This window comes from Canis lupus, chromosome 1 (assembly GCF_048164855.1).
Source record: "Canis lupus baileyi chromosome 1, mCanLup2.hap1, whole genome shotgun sequence".
NCBI lineage: Eukaryota > Metazoa > Chordata > Mammalia > Carnivora > Canidae > Canis > Canis lupus.
This window is the reverse complement of record NC_132838.1, coordinates 36007586-36022503: the sequence shown is the minus strand read 5'-3', so window position 1 is coordinate 36022503 and position 14918 is coordinate 36007586. Positions and strand designations below refer to the sequence as shown.

Genomic DNA, 14918 nt, shown 5'->3' with positions numbered 1-14918 from the left:
CTCAGAAACGTTTGCTGTCAACATGTAGTACTGATACTCTGATGCAAAACTAAATAAGACAGTGCGTTTGCCAGTGAAGCTCAGCTAGATGAATGAGAGCCTCTACCACAAGACAAGTAACTACCAAGAGGGAAATCTGAGAAAGGATGGCCAGCCCAGTTAGTCACTCTCAACTTGGAAAATGGAATATATGCTAAAAAGACATGGTATCAAGACATAGGAGACAAAGAATAGAGCGATACAAAGATCTGGCTTGCTGGGGACAGGGCAAGTATTTTCCATGGCCAATTTTGCAACATGGGCGATCAAGTTTCAGTTACCATCCACATAGTGCTATAAAATATCTGCAATTCATTTGAGATCAATTACTAAGTTTGATGATTAGTAAGCTATCGTAACTCTATAGACTCTCTACAAACTGAATAGTTCTCCAATATGCTTTTATTCTTTAAAGTGCTATTTTAAGAGGCCTCCAATAGCGATTGCTTATATTAGAAATAGTTTGAGCCATCGGAAAACTTTAAAGGAGTTTGACAAGAATAAACTCTCCTCTAAGTGAGTCTACCTATAACCCACCTACTCAGTAGACCAGAGTAGGAAAAGGTTACAGAATTAGTGTTAAAATAGTAACATCAGCATGCAATGATTCACCAGTGTGTTTATCTTTAGAGGGCTAAATTAAGTAGAACATTCTGGCAACATTCTTTTTTCTTTATTCTAACAGTATTTTTTCTCTCTTTATAAACAACAAAACAAACTCTAGTTCTCTTCATGAAAGACTTCACTCAGGACAGGAACTGATGTCAAGCTCTGTTCCCTTGAAATTTGGATAAAATCTTAAATTTGTAATTTCAAATGTGAATAGCGAAGTAAAATGCATGGCTTGGAATTTTCAGTTTGTATCCATTTAGCAAAGCATTCTACAGCGTTTGCTTTGGGCACATCTTACAGCTTGCTCTGTGAAAGCCTGAATTAAAAAAATGTTAGCTCATCAGTCATTTGAGTCTGGAAACATTTAAATAATTAAGCTCCAAACCCAGTCAGCACCATAGGATGCTCATGACCCTGGAGATGTCCCAGTCTGTCCGCTCTGCTTCAATAGATCAAAAAACTCCTCCAAAGCCAAGTCAATGTGGCACAAACTCTCCATCTAGTAAATGTGGGATGAAACCCTCCATTTTAGTTTTATGTTGAATATAAAGCTAGGCTAACTATCTCCTTCCTTCACCTGATTATCCTTTAGTGTGTCGTTTGACATACTTTCCTGAGCTCATATATATTTTAGTGACCATCATGTCATTGCGCTTATTACCGAGCAACATCATTCTTTGTCCATCTATATTTTGCATCAAATGCGTCACACCTGATGAAGGTTCCTAGATTTGTTCTTACTACAAGAGTCTAAAATTGGATTGCTTCTAAAACCTGATCTGAGAATGTAATAGAAAAAGACCTGTTTTAGGAAGCTATGTGTTATTCATAATATCATTATGTAATAGTCTTCATTTTAGAATTTCTTCCCTCAGATGATACGTCTGCAAAGGAGCTCTGCTGAAACAAGCTGATTGGAAGAAGCAGGTCAGACATCACCACAGACCTGGTTTGCCCCACCGATAGCCTGGTTAATCAGAGCAAAGCAGGGCCAAGAACTCTGTAGTGGTGCCAGCACGGTCTCTGAGCACAGGGCAGGAGCCAAGCCCTGCTTGCCTAGAAGCGCAGGCTATTGGCTCCAGACCAACTGATGGCAAGCTCTAGAGGAAGTCCATGTGCCGCCAACTGGGTCTAGCTAAGGCCAGCGCTGAAGTAGAAACCTGGGCTTACTTCCTGGACAATAATTGAGCACTGCTAATCTATGCCAACTCCCATGTATTGTTTCCAAATTCCACCAGAATATTTTCATGGATTCTAAATGCCAGTAGTTAACTTTTAATGGGTTTTCAGGTGAATAGCTGTCAAAAAAGACATTATTCTCTAAATTCATTTAGTCAACAGATACTGAGCACCATCCTAGGCTGGGCATGGAGCAGAGTGGCAGGGATGCAACAGCAAAAGACTGATGCTCTGAGAAGTCACAGCAGGGCAGGAGGATGAGACAAGGACAAGGGTACAAATGAAAGCCCACATTCCGTATACCTAAACATTAAAGTTATAAATCAAGCTAAGAAACTGTTAATTAAAAGAGATTCTATACTCAACAAATATTCTTCATAATACCTGGAAAGTGGCCGCACTGAGAGTCGGCTTCTGGCTGAGGCCCATTCTCTACTGCCCCCAGGCCTGTCCTGCACTGTAAGAGCTGCGTGCTCTGCTCATACCCACACATGCACTTTCTGTCAACACACTCTGCCAACGGCCACCATTCTGGCCTAGGGGTACAAACACCAGTGATACAGTCTACCTTCACCCTCACCAAGATGGGTCAAGGGAAGCAACCCAGGCAGGCCCTGGAATTAGGGTGAGGGCTGTTTGGACCAGGAGTTCCAGGACCCCAGGTACTCAAGGAAAGAAAGTCTGGGCCCCAGGTAGCACATTCCCTGCCCTGTGAGAGAAGGGTAACTGGAAGAGGCTAAGCTCAGAGCAAAGGTAACCTTGTGCTTGAGTTTAAGGGTGGCACTGGGGTCATCACCTGCGTATACTGACATCCTCTGAGAAGTCCTTAATCCCATCTGGCCTTCACTGGTCTCTGATCAGAGACCCATGGAGGTCATTGCTATGTTCTGCCTTCTTCCCAAACTTTCAGGTCTATGGCCTCTCCATGCCATGTTCATGCTATTCTTGGGTACTTGGAAATATTCTGCTGCTCTCACATAACTCTGGGCTGGGGAAGGCAACCTCACTGCCCTCCTGGCTTCACAAGCTCATTTTCTGCTCATGTGCCACACTGAGGGCAGGAACTTGATGGCACTCTCGAGCAACCTGCCAGGTTGCCACACAAATGTTTCTTTTTCTTTGTCAACCTGCTTGATGCAAGGTCACTCCAAAAGTGTCCTAAATGGATCTGAGTCCATTTGCCTCCTTGATTATCTTCAAGCAATCCTTTTAATCTTTTACCCTATGCCAGCACTCAGCTTCTAAAACTGCAAAGTTAAGAGCTAGCTTCACTGTTCTCTGCATGCTGTTCAGTCACCCTGTCCTAAAGAAGTGAGTGCAGAAGGCCCAGCTGCCTGGGCAAAAGGAAATGTCACAAGGCACAAAGAATTACAGAAAAAAAAAATCCATCAGTACTTCAAAATATTGTCTCAAAACCTCAGATAAAATTATTGTGAGAAATGTTATCCTTCATATACAAATACAATTATACTGACCCACTGTCCACAGGATACAAATGTTGAGTTTTTCTGGTCATGGGTATGGATTTGTTCTACTTCATCCATGGTTTCAGCCATTGCAGCTAGTGACAGCACCTACACTGGCAAGATGGCCATCTGGAATTGGGGGATAGGAGGAGGCCACACTACAGGGCAAATTAGTCCAACCTCATGAAGACATCATAATAGATTGTCCTTGTGACCTGAATTTTTTTTTTTTTAACCACAGTGACCTCAGCTAACAAGACACAAGGCTTTTTTGTTTAGATTTTCAGATACAACATATAAGACAGCTTGTTTCTGTTACAAAAGAATAACATAAATAAGTAAATAAATGGAAAGTCTTTAAACTCCTGGAGTGATATTTAAATCTATAAGCTTTCCTGAACAGTCTTTGCTTGACAGTATTTTCTTTATTTCTCTTCTTCAATAGCACCCACTCATGATCGCAAATGCCTATTGACTGCAAAATCCAGAATACCATAATTAGCTTTCCAACGCTGATTTTATATTAAGGCACATAAATAACATTGGGGAGGTGAAATGCCATGTTCCTCTTGATTAGTGTCTTAAAATAACAGATGTAAGCAGCCACACGCTGATAGACATTTGCTTTAAGAGTACATTTAAAATCAGAGGCTGGCATTCTCCTCTGAACAATTCAACCAGAAGCTCATTAGGACTTGCGTGAAAGCTAGCATGTTTTTATGAATGTGGATCCTTCAGCTTCATGGTGGTGTTCCTGAGAGGCATTGGCAGCACACGAAAAGGTCATAATGAACATAAGACCAAATATAGGGAAGGTATCACAGTAAAAATCAGTTTTATGAAAGACCTGTAGATTTTAAAGAATGTAAGACCACCCACAATTCCATGTCTCATGTAAATAAAATTTACCTTCAAATAAGTACATTTTCTTTAATCACTAAGTACAGGGAAACCAATCAATTTAAAACTCTTGTTACCATGAATCATAATTGCTGAGCACAGAGTTCTAGTTACTATAATATTCTGTGATAAACTCAACCCTCTGATTATTATATTTTTCAATACATTGTTGGGTTAGGCTATAAGTATTTTGTTCAGGAATTTTCCATATGCTCTTATGAGTGAGATTAGTCTCATTTTCCCTCTGGCCTTAGAGTGAGCTAGGCTGTATATTATCATTTTCTGTAATATAAAGTAGTTTGTGTAATATTAGTGTTGTGGGCTGAATTGTATCCCCCAAATTCATATTCAAACTCCCAGTGCCTCAGAATATGACTATATTTGGAGATAGGACTTCTAGAGATGATTAAGTTAAAATGAAGCCCTTAGGGTAAGCTCTAATCTAATCTGACTGGTGCTCTTATAAGAAGTGGAAATTTGGACACACAGAAAGACACCAGAGATGTTCATGCATAAAGGAAAGACTTCATAAGGACATAGCAAGACTGCAGCCTTCTGCAAGCCAAGGAGAAGCATTGGAAGAAACCAAACCTGCCAACACCTTGATCTTGGACTTCTCCAGAACTGAGAGAAAATGCGTTTCTGTTGGTTAAGCCATCCAACCTGTGACAATTTGTTATGGTAGCCTTAGCAAACTAATACAATGAAAATGACTTGTTCCTTGAATGCTGAGTTAAACTCACTAGTAAAATCCTCAGGGTCTGGTGAAATATTTTGATCAATGATTCAAATTAGCTAATAATTATAGGACTTTTCGGTTTTCTATTTCTTCTAGAGCCAGTTTTTCTAAGTTAAATTTTTGAGAAACATGTATGTTTACTCTGTTCTCAAGGTTATAGGTATCAGCTTGCCTATCCTCTTACTATTTTTTAGTATCTGCAATCTTTATAGGTGTGTCCCTTTCCCATTTCTAATATTGTTTATTTGTGCTTTCCTTCTCTCTCTCATGGATATTTCCCAGGTATGTCATTTCCATTAGTCTTTTCACAGAACCAACTTTTGGTTTTGTTGATCCTCATATATTTATTTTCTGTTTAATTAGCTCTTACATTTATCTTTATTATTTCCTTCTTTCTGCTTTCTCTGGGTTGAGTCCAAGAAAACCTTACTCTGAGGATTGACCTTTGGAACATCAGTGTCAATTAGTGGTTTTCAAATTCTGCTCAGCAAGACCCTGGGATATTCTTTGGTGGTGTCTCAAAGATTTCCTGACTCCCACTGAGAAAGCTTAGCTGTTTTAATCAAAGAAACTCTACGTTTATCAGTTTTATGTGTAGGACTTCAATAAAGTTTAGGGGGGGAAATGGTTGCATTCCCTAGAAATGTTTTTAAAAACTTGAAGACTTCAGAGAGATGAGGCTAATGAGATCTGCTTCTCGCATATCATAACTTTTAGTACTTATAAATATACATATTTCTATTGACAATGTAATGAGTTACAAAGTACCAATTTATAGCTGGGGAAATTTGTCCACATCTGTCAATGCCAGAACCCTTCTAAATTGGGATTCTGTAATTCTATCTACTTATATAAGATCAATGATCTTGAGTATAAAAGGTTTTAGAAGATCCTTCACTGCCAGTAATATTTAGAATTTGTGCTGAGTATTGGACTAATTTTTTACTCTAAATAACCCATCAGGTAGAGTTCCTACAGAAGGATGAAAGAATAGTGTTTCTTAATTTCAAAACAAACAACTTTCTTGCTTTCAAATATCTCATTAATTCGTTGCATATGTACCTGAAAAAGTGTCCCAACTTTTTTGTCAACAGACTGCAGATTTAATCTTTTCATTTCATCATCCATGAGTTGCTAACAGGCTTTTGGTACAATTACTCTATTATAGATCACTGCCATAAACCATTTCATGTTACTGAGAGATGAGTTAAGAATAATGTCAGATTGGGAAGAAAAGTAATGTCAGATTGTATTTTTTTTTAATATTAAACTCTGGATAACATTAATTCATCTGATATAGGCCTTTGATTCCATAGACAGAAATAATTTATGGACTTAGTTACATGATTTGGCATAGATAGTCTATAGATGTTGCTTTAATCCCTTATCATATACCGTTGTCAAAAATTAAAGTGTGGTTCCTTAAAAAAACAAATTAAAAACTCAAATGCTATAGATCAGGACTGAGTCTTAGTTACATAACCCTTCACCCTTTACACTTGTAGCTAAGTAATTTGATTTATCATTTATAATTATTATGGGGCACCTGGCTCACTCAGTTGATAGAGCATGGGTAGATCTAGATCTAGCATGAGCTAGATCTCAGGGTCATGAATTTGAGCCCCACGTTGGGTAGAGAGATTACTTTAAATAAATAAACAAACAAATAAATAAATAAAATTTAAAAATTAGAATAATTATCATGTCTTTCCTAATGGCATATAGATTTATCTGTCTTCATGCAGATGATGTGGGTTTCACAAACCAGGAGCAGTAATTAGCTTAACCTGCTAGCTAATTACCATCAGAAAGAAAAAAGGTTCAATAATAACAAAAATCTCAGTTGCTGGGTTAGACAATCTTTAATATTGTAACACACAATGTTAACATCACTGAATATGGGCATATTTTCAGAACTCATAAGAAAGACACATTTTGGCTAATGCAGCATGATGGACCCATGTCAGGTCTACCCACAATTTACATACCATGGTTCCTTTGAGCTGTGTGGCCAGTTGGTACTATTTACCCTTCAAATTAACCCGAATAGAAACTTCTCTTCCATTTTATATGATACAGAAGGTCCATCTGTATCATCTAAGCATGTGATAATGTGTTTCTGAGGTTTTTGTTTTAAAGAAAAAGGAATCTGTCCCTTTCATGAATTGCTAGCAGCCCCCTCTTAAAATCCCCTGTTGCTGGGCTCATCTGCTCCTATTAAACTTCAGTACAACATTAATTTTCTGGCCAAATCTAGTTGCAAAACAAATCACCTTAGAAGTCCCATTACACAGCTCTGGTTGCTCAGTGGGTTAGCGCCGCCTTCAGCCCAGGGTGTGACCCTGGAGACAGGGGTCAAGTTCCATGTCAGGCTCCCTGCATGGAGCCTGCTTCTCCCTCTGCGTTTGTCTCTGCCTCTCTCTCTCCCTCTCTCTGTCTCTCTCATCTCTCATGAATAAATAAATAAAATCTTAAAAAAAAAAAGAAGTCTCATTACCCACATCTTTTTGAGAATGGAGTCACTCATGTAATTCATTCACCCACGAACATTGAGCACCTATCAGGTGCCAAGCTCAGCGATAGCTAGGAAGATGCCTCCCATCAAGAAGCTTGGTCTCTAGTTTGCTTAGTCTTTTCAAAACCCTGTGTTCCCAAGATGACACTATCAGCCTCCTGTATTGCTTCCTGAGCTATAGAGCTGGCCCTTTGGTTTCCCACTTGCTAGGAGCTCTGGTGACTCTGGTTCTGAATCCAATTTCTCACTCCTTCAGCTCTAGGTCAACAATGAGCCTGCTTCCCAAGTGCAGATGTGTGGTCCTTGCCCTGTCTGGTATCTCAGTTTCCACTCCAAATGGAGATTTTGCCTTGGTTAAATCAATCTGACCCCAACACCAAAAGTCAGCTTCCAACCCCTTCCTAGCAGCCGGAATCCTGCTGCAGTGGACAGACCTGCACCTGACAATGACTACTGAGCTGGGTCTCCAGCATCCTCAGCCCCCCACATTCTCTCTCATGTTGATGCAGGTACAGTTCCCACCTCCTCCCCTCCCACCTGAGTTCCACTGTCAGGCCCTACAGATCATTAAGACTCTTCCACTGGTTCCTCTGGGTGTGCAGGTCCAGTACTGTGGCCTGGTCCTGCCCATTAACAGTGCCATGATTGCTGATTAAATATTATATATTTCCCCCAGAATAGGACTTCATTTTAATCTACATATTTCATGATACAGAGTTCAGGAACTATGTCTTTTAAAAATTTGTATCCATAGCAGTTGGAAGTATTTGAAATGTAATAAGCTTCAGATCCAATGAACACTTGGATGAATGAAAGAATGAAGTTGTATGGGCAGATTGGAAACACTTTAAGTCCTTGCTCTCACCATTGAGACATGCTGCCTTCCAATTAAGACAGAAGTGCCTATGGGTCTGTTATTGCTCGATTTGATGGCATTCATATACCTATAGACCTCTTTTCATAAGTACTTGCTAGATTCCCTGCCTTTGTGACTTGAACAAAGTGAAACACATTTTCGTGTCACTTAGCAACTTTAGGATAACTTCCAGAGTGTAAACTAATGTTCTACCAACCCTGAAAGAGAGACAGGATGGTGTTTTCTTTGTAGATGGTTCTGTGCAGATGACAACCTAGGGACAGTGGCTAGCATGTACCTCTGTAATCCATCCCCATGTGATAGGACAGGTGCTTTCATTAACCAAACCACTATTTAGTAAAAAAAAAAATACTCAATCTTCTCAATTTATAGAGATGGAAGGATTGTGGAGGCATGTTCTTCAGTGATACCGTAAAATGTGAAATTACCAGTACCTAAGTGGCCCATATCCTGGCTCTAATGGCATAAATAATTGATACATAATTACATTCAAAGACAGAAACAGAAATTTACTAACTCCTAAATTCCCTGAGAACTTCTTACACCGAAAATAGAAAGATTCGGCATGGTATTTCTAATTCAAGTAGGTGAATGTTGACTGCATTTTTAAGTGCATCAGAATTTGAAATTAAAATCTACCTGTGCAACTATTATTTATACATTTTTATACTTAAATTCTTTGTAGAATTTTCTCTTTCAGTACAGCTGAATCCTCCAACAAAATCTTGGCAAGACTTTGCCAAGTCTTGATGTATTCAAGAATACATCAAGTACCTATTCAGACAGAACGCTGAATACATCAAATACCTATTTGAACGGAATGAAATATTTTTGCATAGCTAAATAATTTGGAGAGCTGAACATTGCCATTTTAACAAGAAGTTTTTGATCTTGCTCTTATCTCTTAATATCATATTGGAAGCACATCCTCTTGTCATTAAAACTGTTCATAAATGTAAATAATACTGTATAATTTCTATCATTTACTTCCTCACTGCCCTATTCTTGGATATGAAGATTGTTTCTAAGGTTTCTTTTAATATTTTAATAACACATAACGACTATCATTATGTGTTCATATCTGATCATTCTCTAATAAAAATTTGTAGGAATCAAATTGCTAAATAACAGAGAATGAAAGGCTTATATATATATATATATATAAGGCTTATAATATATATATATATTCGATTTGCCAACATATAGTATAATACCCAGGGCTCATCCTGTCAAGTGTCCCCTCAGTGCCCGTCCCAGTCACCCCAACCCCCCACCCACCTCCCCTTCCACTACCCCTTGTTCATTTCCCAGAGTTAGGAGTCTCTCATGTTTTGTCACCCTCTCTAATTTTTCCCATTCATTTCCCCTCCTTTCCCTTATAATCCCTTTTCACTATTTCTTATATTCCCCCTATGAGTGAAAGCATATAATGATTGTCCTTCTCTGATTGACTTACTTCACTCAGCATAATACCCTCCAATTCCATATCCACCATTTGCTTCGATGTGAAAGGCTTTTGAGTACAGTCAAATTGTTTTCCTGGCCCCTGCCATGGAACCAAATTACTGGCCTCCTCTTCTGCTGGTATCCATTGTCTAATTTTTTGTTATCTTATTTTCCTTCTGATTCCCTCTCGTTGTGATTAGTTTCCTAATGTATTTTGTAATTTTGATTTATAAGCTCATGTTCCATTGAACATTTGTGGTAATGCCATGAAGGTTGGCCTGAGTTTCCATTTCCAGAAAGGACTGACTCTGGATTGTAGGTAGCAGGTGCCCATGCTGCTCTGGTCCAGAACCACTTTAAGTTATTTGTTTGGCTTGGCATTTAAAGGCCCAAACTAGTAACCACATGAGGTTGGGACTATGGTTATAAATTTTTATGGGAGGTTTCTTTCCCATCCATAACCTAGGAGGTTATAGGTAAGTTTTCCAGCGGGGTCTCTTTAATGACAGATTTTTTTTTCTAGTTTTCTCTTTTTTGATAAGGGTGCAGCCCTATATGCAGGGTTTATATGATACCTAGCATTAAAACCCAAAGCCCCAGTGCCCATGCCCAGGAGGCTGCCTTGCCATCTCCACGTGTGATTGCAGAGACAACTGCATTCATGAAGGGGACTCGGTGGTCAGGCAGATGAGCAGAGAACAAGCAGAGCTTGTTATACTCATCTTCATGCCTCCCACTGCTATGTTCTAGGTCAATTAGAGATTCTATGGGGTTTATGCCATAGAGGTGAACCAGATGGCCTTGTCCTCTGTCTACCTGGAGCCTGGAGAACTGGCCCCAAGGCCCTAGACTATTGATAAAAGTTGTTGGTGGCTTCAGTGCCTATTGACCACTCTGGTGTCCAACCTCATCTGGTTTTGGCCCCAAAGGAGTTTCCACATTTTAAAAAGATATTGAAAAAAAAAAGATATTGAGTGAGACATTTAAAGAGCTGTATCTAATTTCAACTCTTTGATTTGTGGGTGTGTTGAATGGGAACATTTTTCAGGGTATCTGATATGTCATATTGCCAGAAGAGGTCCCATTTGCAATCTCTAGACCTCTTGTCAGTTTTACCTCCAGCCCATGCCTCTTAACATTCTGGGCCACTTCAACATTTATGTGGGTGACCCATCCAATACCTTAGCCTCTCCATATACGACCTTCTTATCTTTAGTGACCATCATCTTCCTGTTCCTCAGCTACCCACACCATAGCCTCTTCTACTACATCAGTGGCAGCACCCTTAAAAAACTTTAATTCCATCATCTTAACTTTGGACCACAGTCTCTTACATCTTCACTTCTCTTATTCAGTTATCTCTTTGATATTTCCAGACCCTGATTCCTCCTTTCTCCTGATCTATCACCTGCAGCCCTCCCTGAACTCCCCATCCACTTTGCAGCCTACAGCAGGCTCTCAATCCATATATGTTCCCCCACCACCCTTCAGTTGTACATGCCTGAATAGGAAAACCAAACTCTGTGAATATGGCAGTCTGCCTTTTTCACACCTTCCCCTGAGCTGCTGGGAAAATCCACACAATCCATACAGATTGTGCCACTTACATTCAAATTCTGTAACTGGTTGCTTCAAACTGCTTAGTGATTTGGGGCACCTGGCTGGCTTAGTTGGCAGTACATGCAACTCTTGACCTTGGGGTCATGAGTTCAAGCCCCAAATTGAGTGTGGAGCCTACTTAAAACAAACAAACAATCTGCTTAGTGATTCTTATAAATATTCATAGTTAATTCTCTCTTCTGTGGCACACAACAACCAGCTCAAATCTTCTCCAGCAAACTGTTGACTCCATAGTCCTTAACAAAAGAATTGTCCTCCTACCTCACAGAAAACAAGGAAGCCATCAGAAGAGAACTTCAGTTGTCCTGCCACCACATCTCAACCTAACTAACTACCATATGGTAGGCAACCTTTTATGATGGTCCCTGAGGATTCCCAATTCCTGGTATTCACACTTCTGTGTGATCCCCTCTTTGAATGTGGGCTGCACTGACTCCCTTCCAATGAGTCCAGCAAAAGTGACAGGCTATTACTTCTGAGATTAGGTTACACAAAGTCTACACTATTATCTTGCTTGCCCTCTCTTGCTGTCTCTCCAGCTCCCTCTGCTATGTTGTGAGCCGCCCCATGGAGAGGCCCATGTGGCAAGAAGCTCAGGGTGGCCTGTTGGACAACCTCCAGTGAAAAACTGAAGTCCTCAGCCAAACAGCTCACAAAAATCAGAATCCTACCAACAACTTTGTAAGTGAGCTTGGGAGCAGATCCTTCCCAGGTTGAGTGTGGAAATAACTACAACCAGGCACATTTCTTGATCACAATCTGTGAGAGATTCTGAGTCAGAAGTCCCAGTTAAGATATGCCTAGACTCCTGACCCATAGAATAAATGCACAATAAATGCACTGTGTTAAGCAGTCACATTGTGGGGTAATTTGTTACACAGCAATAATGAATGTACACACTCACTCATCCTTCCTGTCATTCTTGCTGCGAGGGAAAAGAAGCCTCTCTAAAGTAGATTCCACTATCAGTGGAAGAGGTCCCATCCCTTCTCAACTCCTCAGATCTTATTGTGCCCCCCCACAAACAAGCTCCTCCTCCAAGATCTTGCCTGACTTGTGGGCATCTCGTCACACTTGTCGTTTTTGAAGCTTACCTCATCTCTCTTTGCCCGAGGGTACAAACTGTGTGAAGATAGAAGCCATGCTAATCTGGATGACTGTTTTATCCACAATTTCTACCATCATCGTTTGAACATAGAAGGCCCTTCATAATAATATAGTGAATGAATATATCATGAATGGATATTTTAAAGAAGCTCTTGGAGCCAGTCCAATAAAATTTCTTTGGTCTACTTTAGCACGATCATATCACCTGTTTTAAACCCTAAATATTAAAATCTAGTTACAAACTATACATATAACAGAGTAATTTGCTGAAATTGGCATTTTTGCTAGATTTTCCTTGTTGTCATTTTCTACTAATGACTCACCTTCCCAAATGAAAATATTTTCCTTCCTTCAACCAGGACCTCCCTTAGCCAATAAGGCTCTTTTATGCAAAAAATTAAGAGTGCCTTTTCCTCTCCAGCTTGGCAAACCACGTACAGGATGGATTTCCAGCCACATTCTCTCCCATGGCCAATGCCCTTGTGCAATGAACCTACACATCCTTACATCACTACTCTGCTCAATCCTTCTAGAGCGGCATATTTGCTCTCTTGAGTTCTGAGCTCCCTTGTCTCCCTGGGGAATGTCAAGAACCAACAAGAACTGAATTAACAAATCTAGTTTAACTAGATTATTCAAGAAGGGGGGAGATGGAGGATGATGCTTTACAGTGGAAAAGAGGAATGGGTAAATTTGGCTATGACTTCCCTACATCAATGGTGAAAATGGCAGGGCCAGGGGCCCATCTCCAACAGGCACAGAGCTCCACACAGGACTGCACTGGTCAGTGAAGGAGCAACTGTAATGGTGACTACAAAGGGCAGAGAATGAGGCTCCTCCCCTTGTTGTGCCTGCATGGCTACTAATGTAACCTACAAGAGGAGAAGACAGCCTGGCAAGTAGATGGATTCTGGAAGTCTCATCAGTGCTGGCAAATGAACAAGGCTGGCATGCCTTGGACCAGATTTTGATTAATTTAGAATGACAAATAATTAACCTTACCCACACATATATTATAACCCTACCTCTATACCCATATTTCCTTCGCTGGTTGTCATATGTGCCCCTTGTTTCCTTTTTTTTTAACTTATTTTTTTTATCAGTGTTCAATTTGCCAACATATAGAATAACACCCAGTGCTCATCCCGTCAAGTGCCCCCCTCAGTGCCCATCACCCAGTCACCCCCACCCCCCACCCTAGTTCATTTCCCAGAGTCAGGAGTCTCTCATGTTCTGTCTCCCTCTCTGATATTTCCCATTCATTTTTTTCCTTTCCCCTTTATTCTCTTTCACTACTTTTTATATTCCCCAAATGAATGAGACCATATAATGTTTGTCCTTCTCTGATTGACTTATTTCACTCAGCATAATACCCTCCAGTTCCATTCACGTCGAAGCAAATGGTATTTGTCGTTTCTAAATTTTTTTTTAATTTTTATTTATTTATGATAGTCACAGAGAGCGAGAGAGAGGCAGAGACACAGGCAGAGGGAGAAGCAGGCTCCATGCACCGGGAGCCCGACGTGGGATTCGATCCCGGGTCTCCAGGATCGTGCCCCGGGCGAAAGGCAGGCGCCAAACCGCTGCGCCACCCAGGGATCCCGTATTTGTCGTTTCTAATGGCTGAGTAATATTCCATTGTATACATAGACCACAGCTTCTTTATCCATTCATCTTTCGATGGACACCGAGGCTCCTTCCACAGTTAGGCTATTGTGGACATTGCTGCTATAAACATCGGGGTGCAGGTGTTCCGGTGTTTCATTGCATCTGAATCTTTGGGGTAAATCCCCAGCAGTGCAATTGCTGGGTCATAGGGCAGATCTTTCTTAACTCTTTAAGGAACCTCCACACAGTTTTCCAGAGTGGCTGCACCAGTTCACATTCCCACCAACAGTGTAAGAGGGTTCCCTTTTCTCCGCATCCTCTCCAACATTTGTGGTTTCCTGCCTTGTTAATTTGCCCCATTCTCACTGGTGTGAGGTGGTATTTCATTGTGGTTTTGATTTGTATTTCCCTGATGGCCAGTGATGAGGAGCATTTTCTCATGTGCTTGTTGGCCATGTCTCTGTCTTCCTCTGTGAGATTTCTCTTCATGTCTTTTGACCATTTCATGATTGGATTGTTTGTTTCTTTGGTGTTGAGTTTAATAAGTTCCTTATAGATCTTGGATACTAGCCCTTTATCTGCTACGTCATTTGCAAATATCTTCTCCCATTCTGGAGGTTGTCTTTTAGTTTTGTTGACTGTATCCTTTGCTGTGCAAAAGCTTCTTATCTTGATGAATAGTTCATTTTTGCTTTTGTTTCTCTTGCCTTCACGGATGTATCTTGCAAGAAGTTACTGTGGCCAAGTTCAAAAAGGGTGTTGCCTGTGTTCTCCTCTAGGATTTTGATGGAATCTTGTCTCACATTTAGA

General features: G+C 40.4%; 1 protein-coding gene and 1 long non-coding RNA gene across 3 annotated transcripts in view; one reads left to right on the top strand and one right to left on the bottom strand.

The window, feature by feature from the left end:
* PHACTR2 (phosphatase and actin regulator 2) overlaps positions 1 to 3428 on the bottom strand; it is a 206707-nt gene extending 203279 nt beyond the window's left edge. The window contains exon 1 of the mRNA XM_072826162.1: positions 3306 to 3428. The gene's annotated coding sequence lies outside the window, so the exon portion shown is untranslated. The remainder of the gene's footprint in view (positions 1 to 3305) is intronic.
* The window catches only part of LOC140633546 (uncharacterized), a 115309-nt gene that overhangs the window by 75759 nt on the left and 24632 nt on the right, over positions 1 to 14918 (top strand). Inside the window, exon 3 of one of the 2 annotated variants that reach the window (XR_012031134.1) lies at positions 1527 to 7380. The exons of the other annotated variant lie outside the window; for it this stretch is intronic. This is a non-coding gene — a long non-coding RNA (uncharacterized lncRNA). Of the gene's footprint in view, positions 1 to 1526; positions 7381 to 14918 lie in introns of those variants that run through there. 2 annotated transcript variants of the gene reach the window in all.